Source organism: Elephantulus edwardii, unplaced genomic scaffold (genome assembly GCF_000299155.1).
Source record: "Elephantulus edwardii isolate Elephantulus edwardi_28Jun2011 unplaced genomic scaffold, EleEdw1.0 scaffold00020, whole genome shotgun sequence".
In the NCBI taxonomy this organism is placed as follows: domain Eukaryota; kingdom Metazoa; phylum Chordata; class Mammalia; order Macroscelidea; family Macroscelididae; genus Elephantulus; species Elephantulus edwardii.
The window spans coordinates 19,784,976-19,791,103 of NW_006399770.1; the positions used below are offsets into that span (position 1 = coordinate 19,784,976).

Consider the following 6,128-nt stretch of genomic DNA (forward strand, 5'->3'; position numbering starts at 1 on the left):
TCTGTATATGTCATTCCATCGTCTCCTTGCTCACATGGTTTCTGCTAATAAATCGGAATTTAATATAATTGCTTTTCCTTTACAGGTGATTCGGTTTTTCTTCTGCTGCTTTTAGTATCTTATCCTAATATTTCATTTTAAAGAATTTGAATGAAATATAGCTTGATACTTTTCTTTTTTGGTCTAATTTATTTTGGTGTTGCTGAGTTTCTTAATTTTTTTTTCCTTGTTCTTCTTAGTATATGGGAATTTTTCTTCTAGGACTTCTTTCATAATTTTCTTAGTATTTTACTGTCCTTCGTGTGTTCTAGAATTAGAATTCATATGTATGCTTTTTCTTTTAATGTTGTTCCACATTATTCAAATGATTTCACTTTTTAAATAGTTGTGCAAATGCCTTCATATCAACGTAGATATTCTGCCTTCTCGACTATTCATTGGGTCTGAAATATTTTCTGCTTTCTTTTTTTTCTGAGAAGCTTAAATTTTTTCAGAGTGTTTAAAGTTACTTTATTGACGTTATGTAACATTTTTCTTTATAAGTTTTATGTCCTTTCTATTGTGTCTGTGTAAGTTATCAGTAAGTTTTCTTTATGATATTATTAATTAGTTGCCAGTTTGAAATGTTCAATCTGTGGAGTGAGTCACTGACTCTACTATAAGTTTTTTTTGGGAAAATTTGTCTTTCTTAAATTCTTTTAGATACTTTCTGTTCTGCACTGCAGTCCTATAGGAAACTCGGCTTAATATACTTACTCTCCCAAATTCTATTGTCCTCTTTCATCTAAGGCATTGGTGAGTGGTGTGAGACATGCCCCACATGAACAGTTTTTGTCCAGGGAGGGGGTAAGTGGGTGAGTTCAATTCTGTTCTCTTTCTTACAGCTCCATGTGCCTGCTGAGAAAGCTGAAAATGTCTTTCTTCTGCTTGTATCTCTCTATCCCAAACTCTCTTTTCCTATTTGGCCCCTCAGATGGCCCTGCAGCCAGGTAGGCAAGTGTTCCAAAAAATGCTTCCTGGGAGATTTTATGGATGTTCTAATCTTGTTGCTGATAAATTTTTTTAGATTATAGACAGTGTTTGCTTTGAATATTTATTCATGCTAATATTTACTTTGTAAAATAAACATTTTACAGGGTTATATAAAGAGTTGCTGAAGAGAACACTGCTGACTTCAAAGCAAAATGAATTCCATCTTTAACTTTCAATCCTTGGGTTCTGCCGGGCTCAGTATAACCCAAGTACCAAATATGACCGAACAGCTATTGTCCATCTATTTAAGTGGCGCTGGGATGATATTGCTCTTGAATGTGAGTGATATTTAGCTCCCAATGGATTCAGAGGGGTTCAGGTGGGTACTTTCCATTATACAAGTGACTAAGTTTGAAATGTTTGCAGTAACTATTATTCCAATCCATATCTAAGCAGTTAAATTAAGGTTTTGCTCCAAACATAAATACTCTAAATGGGTGAGTTTTCTGAGGAAGAAAATAACCACTATTATAAAAAACTTTCTGTTTCATTTTTTATTTCTTAAGCAGAACATTCATAATATGCTGTTGCTAATATCTTCACGTGTTTGTAAAAAAATGTAAATTCATATGAAAAACTTCAGAAATAATTTAAAATTTTTATTAGTTCCCATTACATCAAGTGATATACAAGTTAGCCATAATTTAATTATTAATAAGGGTATTATATTTGTAGATTTCTCCACCAAATGAAAATGCTGTGATTAGTAACCCTTCAAGACTTTGGTGGGAAAGACATCAACCAGTTAGCTACAAGTTATGTACAAGATCTGGAAATGAAAATTACTTCAGAGACATGGTGACTAGAAGTAACAATGTTCTTGTAAGTGAATTTACATATCCTTTAAAAATATTGTGTAGGAAAAAGCTTCTCTTTCCTTTTTTAATATCTTCATAAGTAGAACTTTGTCCACAATTCTATATTTTAACTTTATCTATGTTGTTGTTGTGTAGTGTTGATTCAGAACTACCCCATAGTTGACCGTCCAGTGGATTTTTAGAAGCAATTAATAACATGGAAGAAGAATTCCATCTTGGTCACCATTGTAATTCTTTTATGTATGCCATTATATAGTAAAGAAGATGTAAATAATAGTTTAAAGATGAGTATATTTTAGCATATGGTATTAGTTTTTAATTCTTAGAAAGATTTCTTTACAATATTTTTCTAGTTGGAAATTTCACATCCCAGTTACAAAATTTGCTGTCTTTTTTTTACTTGTTTCTGGATTGATTATTTTTTTTCTCTAATGGATACTTCTTGATGGCAAATTACTGTGTTATATCTTTGGTGAGGGGCATAATGAAAGACCAATATTTCCCCTCTACCTTTCAGATGCTAAGTAGAGAAAAGGGCCTAGCTGCTTCTTTCTCAGTGTGGCTCATTGAAATGTCAATGCAGAATGATGTCTCTTTCTCTACTGATTCTTCAAAGAATCCCAAGAGAAGATAAGATTTGTATCTTTTTATAGTATAGAACCTTCTGGTTCTTTCTATTTATAGAATTTGTGAATATTTACCAAAGACTATATAGGTATTTTGTTCCTATTTGTTTCCCTTTACAGTTGTTCTTTAGTATTCATGGAATGTAAGTTACAAAATACAAAAGAATTAATTTGAGATTTCTTATATGCTTAAACTTCAATCACTAGTACTGCTTTTCTACCCCTTTATAAGCAAAACTGAAATAGAACCTTCTTTTTTCAGGTCCGTATTTATGTGGATGCTGTAATTAATCACATGTGTGGAAGTATAACGGGTTCAGGAACAAGCAGTACTTGTGGAAGCTACTGTAACACTGGAAGTAAAGATTTTCCAACTGTTCCATATTTTGGCTGGAATTTTAACGATGGTAAGTGTAAAACAGGAAATGGAGAGATTAATGACTATAATGATATTTATCAGGTAAGTTCTAAAACAGAACAAAACAAAACCCCACCAAAACAAAATAGCAAAACCCAGAAATAAATCAAACTGATCCGAATAAAATTTATCCACATTTTTAGTTATCTCTTGTTATTGTTAAGTGCTATTAAATCTTTCACTTTGGGCCTAGAGTGACCCAACAGAAGAAAGCACTGTTCAGTCCTGCACCGTTCTTAGAGTTGTTGCTATGTTTGAGATCATTGTTGAAGCCTCTGTCTCAATTCATCTCATAGAGATTGCTTTTCTTTTTAATTGATCCTTTATTTTTCCAAGCATTATGACCTTCTTTAGGAACTAGTCTCTCCTGACAATATGTCCAAACTGTAATAGGTAAATTCTCACTCCTTCTTTTAAAGGGGACTCTGGTTTCATTTCAACCAAGACAGGTTTGTTTGTTCTTGCATCTCCATGACATGTTCGGTGTGTTTTACCAACATCATAATTTAAAGGCATCAATTCTTCTTGTGTTTTCCTTAGTCGTTGCCTAACTTTTACAAGTACATGAGGAATCGAAAATATCATGATAAGAGTCACACAATCTTTAGTCCTCAAAGTGTCAGATTTGCTCTTCAGTACCTTAAAGAGCTCCTTTACAGTAAATTTGCCCAGTACAGATATTATTTGATTTATTACCCATGACCACATGCAACTTTTCTCCATTTATCATGATATTGTTTATTTGTCCATTTATGAGAAATTTTGGGCTTTTTTTATGTTGAGGTGCAATTCATATTGAATGACGTCTTCAAATATTCTTCACTTACATTGATTTTCGTTTCTTTCTAATACTTATGCTATGTTCTTTGTACAGTCCAATTTTTCAAATTATTTGATCAATATATATGTTGAATAAGTATGGTGAAAGGATATAACACTGATACATATTATTCCTGATTTAAATTACAATGTAATATTGCCTTATTCTGTTAAAAAAGTTACCTCTTAGTCTATGTATAAGTTCTTCATGAACATAATTGTTCTTACTTCCTGTTATTATGTGCCCCTGAATAATCTGAAATCATAGCACCCCTATGTACAACATTTCTGAAGCCTGCCCTCTCCTGAGATTGTCTGTAGACTCTGACACATCTAATACCATTGCCTCAGTTACTGTGTCAATCCATCTCATCTGGGGTCTTCCTCTCCTGTACGGTTCCTCCAACCTTCCATGTATGATATCCTTCTCCAAGGATTGGTTCCTCTTGGCCACGTACCACAAGTATAAGGAATGAAGCTTCAAAATCTTGGCTTCCTGTACGGTTCCTCCAACCTTCCATGTATGATATCCTTCTCCAAGGATTGGTTCCTCTTGGCCACGTACCACAAGTATAAGGAATGAAGCTTCAAAATCTTGGCTTCCAAGGAGAAACTTGTTTTCATCCTCTCCAAGACACATTTTTTTTTGTTTGTTTGTTTTCTTGGCAGTCCATTGTATGTTCAAGACTCTTCTCCAGCACCACAGCTCAAAGACATCAATTTTTCTTTTGTGTTCCTTAGTCATTGTCCAGCTCTCTGATGTATAGTAAGTCATTGCAAAGACCATAGCAAGGATCAGGTGCACCTTCGTCTCTCAATTGACATTGTTGCTTCCAGTACATTGGAGAAGTACGTAACAAGAAATTTTCCCAGTGTAATTCATCTTTTAATTTCCTGATTATTGATTCCCACAATATTAATTGTGGAGTCAAGCAAGCTATAATAGTTAACAAACTCAATCTCTTCTCCATCTAGCATGATGCTGCCAGTTGGACCAGTGGTAGGAATGTTTGTCTTATTAATATCAAGCTTTAATCTATATTGAAGACCCCAGTCTTTGACCTGCAGCAAGTAATTCATGTTCTCCTTAGTTTCAGCAAGCAAGTTTGGGTCGTCTGCATAACGTGGGTTGTTGATGTTGTTAATTACCTTCACGTTCAGCATCACTCAGAGCGACCCTATGAACCTCTCTACAATTATCGACATTTATCGAAGTTCATAGAGTTTCTGGAGGCATGTGGTTTAGGAAGTGGATGCTACTCCTATTTCCAACCTGTCATAGTGTTATTGTTGTTATCGCAGGTGACTCAATGCTTGTTGATGAGTTTTCTTCTAATCTTGATGCCACATTGCTTGCTCCTCAAAAAGCTCAACCTCCATGATTCTGCGGAAGATTATCCAAAAATGACTGGAACAGTACATTGACTACCTGAAACATAAGCTGGGTTTAGAAAGAGGTTGTAGCACTAGAGATATTATCGCCAGTGTCAGATGGATCTTGGTAGAAACCACAGAGTACCAGAGGAATATCCCACTGTATTTATTGTCTATGCAAAGGTATTTTGTGACTAACTTTGAAGAGAATGGGAATCCCAGAAAACTTGCTTATTTTTATGCAAAGCCTATACTTGGACCAGGAAGCTGTACTCAGAACAGAGCAAAGAAACTGGATGGTTCAAAATCAGGGAAAGAGTGAGTCAGGAATACATTCTGTCTCCGTTCTTTTTCAATCTATATGTAAAACAGTGTTTTTATACCTATGTATAATTTATTGAGTTATTTTTTAAAACTATTTAAATTGACTAGAAAAACAGAAAGAGTCCTGGCCTAGCAGATTTTTAAAAAAACAAAACAAACCCAAAACAATGTAAAAATTGATATCATTGAAAATTTTTTTGACAATTAAAAATCTCCACTTTATTTCCTTGTTCTCCTTGTTCTTGGTAGACAAAATTTTGTGTCTGTACTAGAGTGTTCATGCTCTTTGTATAATGCAAAGGAAGATCTCTGGAAATATCTACTGATAAAATCATGGGCAAACCCCCAAATACATTATCAGATAAAAATGATCTTTTATATGTAGTCATAACAAATTTTTATCTTTGTAGGTCAGAGATTGTTGCCTAGTCAGTCTTCTTGATCTGGCACTGGAGAAAGATTATGTATGTTCCAAGGTTGCTGAATATATGAATCATCTCATTGACCTTGTCATGCAGGATTCAGGCTTAATGTTTCCAAGCACATGTGGCCTGGAAACATAAAAGCAGTTTTAGATAAACTGCATAATCTGGGCACTAATTGGTTCCTGAAGAAAGTAGACCTTTCATTTACCAAGAGGTCTATCTATCATCTATCTATCTATCTATCTATCTATCTATCTATCTATCTACCTATCTATCTTCTATCTACCTATCT

At 34.1% G+C, this 6,128-nt stretch overlaps 1 pseudogene; it reads left to right on the forward strand.

Annotated features, from left to right (window-relative positions):
• The first annotated feature begins 973 nt into the window (after nucleotides 1-973).
• Nucleotides 974-6,128, forward strand: part of LOC102876001 — a 62,014-nt pseudogene continuing 56,859 nt past the window's right edge.